The 12,551-nt window shown below is 48.3% G+C and overlaps 1 protein-coding gene across 2 annotated transcripts in view; it reads right to left on the bottom strand.

Moving 5' to 3' along the window:
- The window catches only part of LOC133342265 (spectrin beta chain, non-erythrocytic 1-like), a 153,576-nt gene that overhangs the window by 73,904 nt on the left and 67,121 nt on the right, over positions 1–12,551 (bottom strand). The window lies entirely within an intron of this gene.

Below are 12,551 nucleotides of genomic sequence, written 5' to 3'. Positions count from 1 at the left end.
ACCCGGCCGGGTACGGGTACCGGCCAGGTACGGGTACCCGTTCCCTACCCGTACCCGTACCCTACCCAAAATGAGTGACAAACGGTTACTCACCAGTGACTCACGGCCTACCCGTACCCGTACCCGGCCGCACCAGGGTCGCAAACGGCTACCCGTACCCGGCCGGGTACGGGTAGCCGGGTATCGGGTAGGGTACGGGTATCGGGTACCTGGTTGCGACCTCTGCCCCAAATGTGAACGACAAGGATGGACGTCACGTGATGCTGGCAACACCACAGTAGTCCAGCGTTTGGCTCTGTAGTTGGTATGGTCGTGGTAATGGCCACGCAGAGTCACAGAAGGCTTCGGCGTGGAAAAGAAAGCCAAGCCTCTTCGATGCCTCCTGCACCAGCTTAGTAATCATGACCATTCCATGGCAGCTCAGATGAGACGGCTGTGCCAAGCAGATTCGTGGGTTTTACGATGGCCGAGAATAACAAATTACAATTGGCAGCAGCAGCAGCAGGAGGAAAAATAAAATCCACAACAAGGTGAAAAACATTGTTGTCACGCGGGCACATATTCCGCAGATTTCTATCGGCCTGTGATGCAAGTCCAGAGCGAGCTCGCACGGCCGGATTAATGGTGCAACACAATGGGCAACATTGAGCTCCTGGCCAGCCCTGCGCATGGGGAATGGAAACAGAGAACGGAGCGGCGGATGGGAAGAGGGTTCATGGAGGGCAACGCGAGGTGCCGACTGAGCGGTGGACCCGAGCAGCGTGTCTCCCAGAAAACACGGAACGTCGGGGCCAACTTCAACGGTTACAACCGCATTCCAACGTTGACCCAACGTTGACCCAACGTCGCGCGTTCAATGGGTCGGGCGGAGAGGTGGTGTGGGGGGGAGGGTGGTGGGCGGCGTCAGGGGGAAGAGGGGATCGCAGCCGCGCCCAGGAGCTCCACTGCAATGCAGCGCTGCGCTTCTCTGCGGTGAAGGTGCTGCAGGGTGGCAGGGGGTGGCGGAGGAGGAGGGAGCATCGGGCGTGCACGACGCGTTGGAGCGGCGAGATGGGTGGGGGGGTGGTGGCTGTCCAGGCGCACGGGGGGTGCGGTTGGCTGGCGAAGGGCGGTCTTACTTCACCCGTACTGCGCAACCGGCGCGCGGCTGACTGGCACAGCGCGGCTGCTCTCTGCGCGTTGCTGTTTTTTTATTCTCTGCCATTTGGGAGCGCCGCCACCTCGGAGCGACGGCGACGAGAACGGCATGCGTCACACGCGCGGTGCGCGGTACGAACGCGAGCAGGCGCATTCCAATGAGCATTGCTGCTTCACAGCATTGTGCACATGCACGTTGAACTTCTTTCGCACCGTACATAGCCAAGCGGAGGTGCAGGGGGGAAAGGACAACAAACTGAACACAAAAATTCAGTCGTCAAGAAATTAGGTCTCAATCTAGATTTAAAAGTGCATAGCTCCAGCGGCTTCCTTGCGGTGAGTACGCGACGTGACGATGCGTCGATTCCCAATGGCCAAGACAAACAGACGTTGGGAATTCATTCCTCGAGTCATGTTTGTTGCATGCAGGGGGTTGGCACTACGAACCCGGCGAGAGATGAGTTCGACTCGTGGCCGTGGATAGTGCCAGCGGCGATACCTGAGGCCGCCCCCTTCGCCAATGGCGCACTGACCAGCGCGGAGAAGTATGGTCAAAACAAACGCGTCACCATGGTCAGTGCAGACTTGAGAGGGGGGGGCAAGATTGGTTAAGATATCACTCGCCACTGACGTTAGCCGCGTCCAGCAAGCCAACTCAGGTCGCCGGGGATCATAGTTCAGCGCACCACTCCACACCTACCCCCACTACACCCTCCCCCCCCCCATAAAATGAGCACCACCTGATTCGGCTGCACGCCTTTGTGAGAGGTCAACGTGGGTTGAGTTAAGGTAATCCTGACGCCCCGCCCCCACCCCGTCCCCCGTCATATGAATGTGGAATTTCCACCTCCGGCCAGGGGGCGAACGATCGATGAATCAATCCCATGGTTTGTAATCGGCACGGCACCGAGACAGAAGCGCAAACGGCGCCGAGGGAACCGTCGGCTCAACGACGAACCCCGAGTGCCACCCAGTGCTCGAAAGACTCATCGTGATCACCGGCCATCTTATCCACTGCTGGATGAAGGAAGGACTCCCCCCCCTCAAGCTGTCGCCATCTCTCTCAAGAGTCTTGACAGATGCAACAAATACATTGAACTTTTTCCTGATGTTGCTGCAGTTATTTTTGCTATGATTATCATTAATGTTGGGCAAACATTTTCATCGGGGACAAATTATGGCGGTTGAACCTGGAACGTAGCGGCTGACTTTGGCCCCAATGTAAACATCCAGAACGGCGCGTGTTGTAGGTGCCATCCTCCTGCGGACAGCGTGGCCACAAAAAACGCTGCCAAAGGTTTGGCCATTGTGTTCCTAGCGTCACAACCGCCATGCAGTGGCCAAATACAGCAGTGGCTCCAACGCGGGCTTGGGCTCAAAGCAACGTCACTCACCGCCGCCCATTCCCACTCCGATCAAACTGAAGAAACTGCGCTAATGACCTGAGTATACAGGAAACTCATGCATTATTTCATGGCATTATGGGTAATGAGATAAATATACAGACTTCCAGAAACAAATTTTAAATGTTTAGTCATCGTCCTATTGGATTTCTGGACTGATAAATCTTCTTCTTTCCCACGGCTGCTGATGTAGATGCAGAGCAACGACTACAATGTCACATTCAGGTGATCAAGCCAGACAACCGCGTCAGCAGCAGCGGAGTGGCATCGCTGTGATGTCTCCTTCGTATTTGTGGACCGGGGCGTTGCGTCGATAGACATTGTACGGTTTGTTCTGGATGACCACAGTCGCACATGACTAGAGAGTTTTTATTTTTATTTTCCATTTGACAAAGAATTATCCTATGAGCATTTGTTTAAGCAAGCAAACAAGATGTTGCTGGCTTACCAGATGTTATTGGCTAGAGCACTCCGTAAAAACTATGGCAGGATTCCCCAAATTCCAGAATTCATCAGCCCTTCTCTCCTCACCACGGTACGCATGTTTCTAAATGTGGGGGGAAAAAAACAGAAGACGTGGAGAAAAATCCATGTGACCATGGGGATAACATGAAAACTCAGGATCGAATCCTCACCCTCCTGAAAACCAGGCGAGATAAGTATCAATTGGACAGGTTACGGCACACATTTTACGTCCCTAATTTCAGTTTAACACGTAGGCTTTCGCGACCTATTTATATTCGTGACATACCACTTGTAGGGTTGTAAAGTATCCTGAAAATGGAAAAACAGCAGGTAGGTTGCTGATGTTACCATAAATCGATATTTTACTTAAGTTAGAGTGGTGGGATAAGGCCTGTGGAATAGTAGTTTGCTCATTTTTTTAAATCTTGTATAACCAGATTGTGTCGGGTGCATCCATCACAGTTGAGGGACATTCCATCAATTTTTTTAATGCGTTGCTAATTCAGAAATATTGGCCTCTGCTCAGCTAAAAACATGGCCGCGGCATCGACCGTTTGCGGGACGGGCGGACGAATCCTCGTCTCGGGTTTCCTGGCACGAGGGCGCGGCGGCGGCGCCGCCTCCATGCTGAGCGACAGTGGCCTCGTCTCCGCGGTCCGAGCGACGGCGGTCGTGGGTCACGTGTGTCTGCCCCCCCAAACGGCTACGAAGTCCGGAGGGCCTGTTTGTGGCACGCGAGAAGCACGGCGATGACTTCTGGCGTCCTCGGCGGGTCGACGGCACGTTCGGTCAGATAGGCCAGTCCTCCGTGGGGCGTGCTACCAACACACGACAGAGGTCCACTTAGAACCAGTGTTCATTTCATTGGCGAAATTAGGGGCGTAAATATAAAAGTGTCTTCTTGGTTCTTTCGGTAAAGTCACGTAGAAGGGTAATAATAAAATAATAAAAATAAAACATAATAAAATAATTCTCACGATGTCTTTCCGACAAACCTGTTCTTCACCTGAGGACGGCTGCTTGCGTTGTGGCCGAAACGTCGTGTGAATTATTACGTTTAATTTTTATTATTTTATTATTTCCCTTCTACGTGACTTTACCGAAAGAACCAAGAAGATGAATCCCTGCAGCCACGAAAGCTTTAAATCGAAATATAAAAGTGTCGTTAAACCCACCACTACCCGACAGTGCCAATCAGTAAGGTTTGTCACGTAAACAAAAGATTCCAATTAGTTACTGGTTCAGCACACCGGTGTGTTGGAAAGTAAACCTACAACATTACAATTCGAGTACGATCTAGGCTGGCATAAAAAACGAGGGGGTGGGTGGCCAGCACCACACCCGATGGCGATGTTTTTACACAGCACACCAGGTACTCATTTTAGTCTGAGTCAACCTTGGGGAGGCCCAGGACCAGTTGAAATATTCACCGCTGTTATTGGTCATGAGCAGAAATCGTAATTCGGGTCGCCGGGTCCGTAGCGCAGCACGCCAACTGCTCCACTACCACTCACCATTGTGCCACCGCACATATAAACAAGAACTGCCATTCGCCACTAACTGGCAGTGACATCACCATGGCGCTTGTGCCAGGCTATGTGCACGTTAAGGACCAAGTGAAGTGTCGAACGCCCGCTGGCAGGAGGTCACGGAACAGACCCAGGTGCCATGGGTCGAATGACTGAGATGACTGGCACCACCTGTGCCCCCTACCGTGCTAACTTGCTGTGTTTAGCCACCCGGAGCACCTCTCGTTGTTATGAGCGTTGCTCCTCTGCCCTCCGTTGTTGCTGGAGGGCGACCGCTTCCAACCGCACATATGAGACACACACACAAGCAGGTCTCGGGAATGAACCGTTGAAATACGGTGTTTTTTCTGGAAGACTTTGCTGTTTTTTCCTGGAATTTTTGCGTGTAGTCACTTTAAGATGTTTCTTGTTCACGTTTTTGTTTTGTTGCGGTTGCACCCGAGTCAAGAGCCGCATGGCTCACAGGGATATACCCAATACATGAAACTGAAAACTGAAACTGAAACACTGGACTCGTTGCAGTGAAGTGTTCACGATTAATACTGGGAAAGCAATTAACTGTTGTGGAATGACTTATGCACCAGACTTTTTTTTTAAAATAACAGTAATTTAGAGAACGTGTCTATCCACTGCTGGATAGAGGCCTCGCCGCACATTTTGGTCGAGGGAGTCAATTTTTATCCACGCTGGTCTGTGTGGATCGGTTGAAAGTGGAGCCCATGGCCAGTAAACGTCACTCACAGCTAACGTGAGCCACACCTGGGAATCGAATTTGGGCGACTGAGTTCATTGTGCAGTGTGCTCACCACCATGCCACCGCTGCTCTTAGGCACAGCACATCACCCCCAGATAAATGAATTAAATAAATGCCTGAATTATTCAATTCTTGAATGAGTCATACATCAGTGGTGAAACATTTCAATTCGTCTTATTGTTCAACCCAAAGTGGTTTCCCTTTCAAATGAGTACGAGGAAGAGTGGATGTCATGTTTTACAGCCCTCAACCAATGGTGGACATTCCACATTCCAATGGCAAAGGCAGGGGCCACCCATTAACAATGCCATTTGGAGTGCCCACAATGCAGTACTCGTCTCGTCAACCCCAGACGAAGCGAACCTCGGGCCGACCGGGAATTAAACTCGGAACTTTACACTCATATGTCACGCACTTTAACCACATTGCCAGCTGGCCACGAATTTTATGTTAATGTCTGTGGAGTGTACATTCTCTGTGTCGCGTAAATACAGGTTAAATTATGCTCCACACTACTTCTGTGTGTCGTGTTCCGTTGCGATGGCTTAAAAATGCCGGAAGGTATTCCCACAAGGTCATATCACCCATGCTTTCGTTTTTGTGTTATTTATATATTTATTTACTTATATTTTAAAACATCTTTCACCAGAGTCTCAAAGCACACCGAGGAGGAATTGCAGGGCACGTCCGTTGTTAACCGTAATTGCTTTGACATTCAATCCATAACCCCATAAATTCTTTAACATTCCATATCAATAAATCAATTACGTTCCCGGAGTCGAGACACAAACCAGAAGCACTCCCCCCCCCCTGGACCCCCCCGCAAAAAAAAAACACACAACAACCGGCTAAATAATATGGGCCCGGCCACCTTTTGTCCTCTGAGGACAGAGGGCCTCTTAGCGCGCAGCTTATCGATTAATCCGGTCACTGCTGACGCCGCCACTGCCCAATGCCAAGGCTTTATCATCATGTAACCGTCACAGTGTGCGAGCACACGTGGCCTGGCACGCGTGCTCCTCTCTCGTTAGGGAAAAGCCCAACGAGGATGTCACAACAAATGTTTTTCCGCCAAAGTTAACTCCGTAGGCGAAGGGCGCGCGTGCGTGCGTGCGCTGCGTGCGTGCATGCGCGTGCATTTATGCGCAGAAGCGGGTGGTGGTGGCGGTGGGGGGAATAGCAGAATCAAAACGTGTATTAATACTGGAGGAATCCGATGAGGTATAAAGCACTTTTTCACAGTTGTCCTGCAGGGGCGGGGAAAGGCCGTGGCACTGCCGCTGCCACTGCTGCGCTAAAGCCCTCAACCCTCCTAACGCTTCCTCCGCTTGGGTGCGGTCAGCCGTGACCCTGACAAGGTCAAATGACACGCGTAATCCACCACTTGCGAGTCGCCCGCCGACATCGCAAGTTTCACCTTCGAAAGTGAGCAGTGGTTCTCTCAGCCTGCGGGTCCGCAAGGCGCCGCCCAGGTGCACCGTAGAATCTGTTGCGGTGCACGACGATTTGAATAAATTGTCCGCGAAACGTTTTTGAGGGTTCGCCCACTGCCCGCGACCGCGGTGCCTCAATTATTGGAAGAAGTAGCCCACCCCGTTGTGAGTGACTGGCTGAGGTTGCCATCTGCCCGAAGTGCGAAAACCGATCCAGAGTCTGAGCCCAGGGAAAAAGCGCCGCACCTCCGATGAGCACGGCTGGCTACGTAGGGTGTGAAAGAAGTTCGCCGCACATACGTACAGATAGGTTGGGAACCACTGCTCCTTTACAAAGAACGACTTGAGAAATTAAACCGAGCTGGCAAACAAAGGGTTAATGCTCGTAACGTCTGCAATGAAAAATTCATCATGCAGCACGAGTTGCTTCTGAGTCTATTTATTTATTATTTCCCGACGGTTATTCTTTTTTTTGTCTCTCCACAGGCCTCCACTGCTCATGGGCTCAGTGGAGCAAGAGAGGACAGGACTCATTTCACAAGCACAGTCTCTCAGGTGGAAGGGAGATGCCTGCCTCGCTCACAGAAGCAGGGTCACACAAAGACGAAGATGCCCCGTGTAGCCTTAACAGACTGTTGGGGCAAGTGCTGTTAGCGAGCACCTATGAAGGCTGGCACGGCACACGAGGTGGTGGGTGGCCAGTGCCACACGCAGCCGCCTTTGTCTCCCCAGTGGCGATGTTTACACACCTGCACCAGGTACTCATATTGAGGCTGAGTCAACCTAGGGGAGGCCTAGGAACGGTTCAGATAATCGTCAGCGGTGTTGGCCGTGAGCGGGAATCGAACTCGTAGCGCAAAGTGATAACCGTTACACTACCGCTCCCCACCTATAACAGACACACACACAGACACGCACACACACAGACACACACAGACCCACAGACATGCACAGACACACACACAGACACGCATTCAGGCATTCACACTCGCTCACGGTGGCCGACCCGTACATTACGCCTGTGATATTTTCTCCACTTCGTTTCCCACCGAATCTGTAAGCAGACGCGACGGCCGAGATAAAAAAAAACGCCAGTCCTCTGAATAAGCGAGAAACCTCGCTCTGAGAAAAGCACGTCACGGGTTGGAAATATGCTTTTCAAAATTGTTGACGCTCGTCGTGTTCGCGGACAGGCCCATTCTAGGGTGTGCTCGCCTCGCTTTGATGGCCAAAGTATTTTTAATTAGGTAAAAACACGCGTTGCGATCGTTTTTCTTTGAAAGGCTGCCAACGTTTTCCCTGGGCTGTCAACTTTTGAAAAGGGCTATCTTTGGTTCGATGTTTTTTGACCACGTCATTAATTATTCCAATCTCGATTCGTTTTGGTTTCATTGCACTGAATAATTTCCATAAAATCTGTTTTAAATGAACTGCAAGTGCCACGTGATTTAGAACCCGTGCTGATGATCATTATAAAAACTAAAAAATAAAAATAAAAATTGTTACCAGATAAGACCCACCGAGCGAAGCAGCTCTTTTCAGAAGCGACCTGGCCACAAATGACAGCTCCAACGAAGTGGCCGACCATTATGTGTCAATGTATAGCACCCAAATACTCTCAACGCGTGTTTCTAAATATGGAGAGAAAGACAGGAGGACCTGGAGAACAATCCAAGCGACCACGGGGTGGAGAGACATGCAACCTCCAAGTATACATCAGGCGTCAGGGATCAAACCCACGACCTCCTGTAAACATCGCCTTAAATCGGCAATGGCCTTTTTCATTGCACAGGCCCACGGCCCACAATTTTCACCTACTACAGTCATGTACGTACGTATGTTGAACTTCTTTCGCACCGTACGTAGCCAAGCATGCTGATCTGAGGTGCGGGTGAGGAAGTACAATAGTTCACGTCTACAACGGGGATGCGTTCCTGAACGGTGCGACGACGACGAATATCGAAACGACGTCAATCGAAGCGACTTGCAGGGTCGTCAGGTGGTGGAGGCGAAGGCTGAGAGGCGACGGGTAACGAGAAAGGACGGATGACGGTGCTGTCAGCGACGTGAGCGTGGGGTCGAGGCGGTGTTCGTAATAAAGTGACAACGTGTTTGCAAAAGGACATTCAAGGGGGAGATGTAAATCAGGGGAATTCGTTTATTTACGAGCTTCTTTTTAAGGCCCCAGTATTGTTGACGAGTGTGTTGCGGTTTTTTTTGTCAATCGTGCTTGTGCACCACTGCCACCACAACAGCAGCAGTGTCGCCAAATAATTTGTTTGCTATTGAATTTCTCACCACCTTCCATGGGAACGTGGAATTTCCACCAAGAGCTCGGAGATGAGCCGCCCGCCTTTTCGCTCACTTGAGCATTGAGACAAACGGAACACCGTTCACAACGGACCCTCACCACCACACAACCAAATCGCTTTTGGCAGCCTTGTCGAACAGCGATGAGTGTGTCAGTAACATTGGAGCGTTGAACCGTTATAATACATTACAGAGCGTGCACTACGTAAAAACACACGTCGCACGGACACCCTCGCCATCTCGAACCCTTTCCTCTTCGTAAAAGCGCGTCCATAATTTATTTGAAACATTTTAAAAATTACAAAAAATACCATCGGCTGCTGTGTGCTCGCTCCCACGTGGCCAGGCCTCCGTTCTATCCTCGGTCATAATTAAAAATTAAAATACAATTTTTATGATTACGAGCAGAGCATTAGCAGACAGCTGTCATTTTCATATGGCAAGATAATACGGATGACGTTTATTTTTTACGTTCTCCAGGATTTGAATAATTGTCTGGCAAAGTAATTATATTACAGAAGCACGCATTGAGAATATGGAGACATTTTGAATGAACCGCGTCAGTTCTCTGCATTTGTTACTCCCACCCCCTCGATGTCGATATCTATTATACACCTTCCAAACTTCTTTCACGCCCTTTCAACTCGTTCTAAAATGTTAATTTGTTACGCAAAAAATCCTGTTCAGCCAGCAACTGCCAATCGAGTTATTGTTGGGGTAGAGAGGAGCCCAGCCAGCAGCCAGCCAGGAAACTCGAGGCATAAATGATTTCGATTTAAAGCTTTCGTGACTGCAGGGATTCATCTTCTTGGTTCTTTCGGTAAAGTCACGTAGAATGGAATAATAAAATAATAAAAATAAACCAATAAAATTATTCTCACGACGTTTCGGCCACAACGCAAGCAGCCGTCCTCAGGTGAAGAACAGGTCTGTCAGAAAGACAGCTTAAATATACGCTGCCAAGCCTGGTGGTGTTCATTCAGACGCTGTCTTTCTGACAGACCTGTTCTTCACCTGAGGACGGCTGCTTGCGTTGTGGCCGAAACGTCATGAGAATTATTTTATTGTTTTATTTTTATTATTTAATTATTTCCATTCTACGTGACTTTACCGAAAGAACCAAGAAGACATAAATGATTTGTTATAATAATATTATAATGTTATAACATTAATAACATTATACTCTTTGGGTCCTTCGGTAAAGTCACGTAGATAGAAAAATTATTTTTTTTAAATACTAAATCACGACGTTTCGATCGCAACACAAGCAATCGTCTTCAGGTGAAAAAATACAGCAGGCGGACTGCTGAGGCAGGAAGAAATATGTTTCTTCGTGATTTTTATTATTATTTTATTACTTTTCTATCTACGTGACTTTAACGAAAGACACAAAGAGTATGAATTCCTGCAGTCATGAAAGCTTTAAGTCAAGAATTAATGACATTATAAATGCTATAACATTATTCTATGATTTGTGTATCCAGAAGGGTTCAGGATCGAGATGTTTGGCCAATAAAATAATGTTTTTGCAGGTGGGAGGAAACCAGAGTGCATAAAGAAACACCACGAAGACGTGGGAACAGCACGCATTGAATTTCACTGAGGAAATTCTGTTCCGCGCTCGACAGTTTAACTTTGTACCGCGGATGGCCGAGATGTTAACTACCTCGCTGGGTATACAGGAGATCGTGGGTTCGTGGATTTTTCTCCGGGTCCACGTTCAGAAACGTGCGTTTTCAAGTATTTGGCTGTTGTAAATTTGCGCTTGACAATAATCCACTTCGTTTGGATATAATTTGTGATCGCCAAGTCGCTTCTGAAACAGAGCTTATCTTGCTCAGTGGGCCTTACCTTGTAAAATAAAAAAAAGTAAACAGTAATAAAGCATGAGAATAGGTTTTCCCCTTTTATCTGGCAACAAAACAGCTGTGTTAAGATGTTAAAGCACCAAACTGAAACCTTTTACAAGGAATCATGCCTGCATTAACCACAATGCTTGTGGTCAGAATGCAAACAAAAAATCAGTTTCAAAGACAATGCATATATTATCAGAGTATGTTATTCTGACCACAAGCATTGTGGTTAACGCAGACATGATTCCTTGTAAAGGTTTCAGTTTGGTGTTTTAACATCTTAACACAGCTGTTTTGTTGCCAGAAAAAAGGGGAAAAACCTATTCTCATTTTTGATCCTGGCAAAGGAGGTCCTATGAAGTAATAAAGCAGTCGTTTAAAATTTTCTTTACAATGACTGTATCAAGTGCCCTTCCCTCCGACTTTGTGTACACCACTCCCCCCCACCCCTGTCAACAAACTGACGCTCCAGGGCCTCCTGTAAAGTTCTGAAATCGCGAAATCACGACGATTAATCGACGGGGAGAAGTGCGGTGTGGTCCCACACACGGTGGCTTAAGTTATCCCTGTAACTGGCCGATGTGAGGAATTCATGGGCCGCAAAATTTCAATTCGAGCTGCACATCGCTGCGACCACAACCACGACCACGCAACCCTATTCTTGTTTTTAGAAAGTCAAATTTTGCTCGTGTGTTCTGCGGATTACGTGTTACATTGGCGGTTGGGTTCGTGTGTCGTTAAGTCCCGATCGCTTTAACAAGTCCATCATCGACATTCCTGCCGTTACTTTTCTCCAAAATCATTGAACCGACGTCGTTGCCCCACTGGTTAGAACCCGAGAAGAAGGAAACCAGACAGAACGGTGACTTATTGATGAATGTAACCGCTTAAACGTAATTACGAGAAGAATAAATAATGTTCCATGCAGACCAAGCCGGTGAGTTAGTGATTTAAACAATGATTTGTAGAGGTTTCACTTTACACAGCAGAAACTGTTTGGGAAAAGGATCAACAGTCTAATTAATACATGACCCTCTGTCCTGTGTCTCTGCATTAAGATTAACTTTTTAAAAGTCTAGCGGCCTCGTACCTTTGTTGATTTGCGTTACTAGCAGCAATTGTTTAAATAAGCAAAGTCTGAAATTAATTGAACCTGATTTTTTTTTATTTTACTATTTAAGGCCAACTGAGCTCTTTTTCAGAAGTGACCTAGCTACAAATGATAGCTCAACAAAGTGATTTATCATCAAGGGAATTATAGCAGCCAAATACTCAAAATACACGTTTCTAAATGTGGAGGGAAAAACGGAGGACCCAGAGAAAAATCGATGCAAACAAGGGGAGAACATGTAAACTCCAAATATACAGCAGCAGCAGGCGTCAGGATCGGGATCGAACCCACGACCTCCTGTATACCAGACGAGGTAGTCAACATCTCGCAATCAGGCATGTTAAACAAATCCCGCCGATTCACCAGATTTGATTGGTAAGAGCACTGCCTCCTCAATGATGGGGGGGGGGGGGTGGAAGGTGCTGTAAGCACCAATACAATACTTGATCTTATTCAACATTTTTTAATTAAACCTGGATACATGATTTAAACACAGGGTTGGATTATGAAATGAGAGGCCCCGAGCAGCAATCATGTATAGGCACCCAGAGCCATC

The sequence above is a fragment of the Lethenteron reissneri genome, chromosome 14 (assembly GCF_015708825.2).
Source record: "Lethenteron reissneri isolate LAM-NWPU_2019-01 chromosome 14, ASM1570882v1, whole genome shotgun sequence".
Taxonomy (NCBI): domain Eukaryota; kingdom Metazoa; phylum Chordata; class Hyperoartia; order Petromyzontiformes; family Petromyzontidae; genus Lethenteron; species Lethenteron reissneri.
This window is presented reverse-complemented; position numbering and strand designations above follow the sequence as displayed.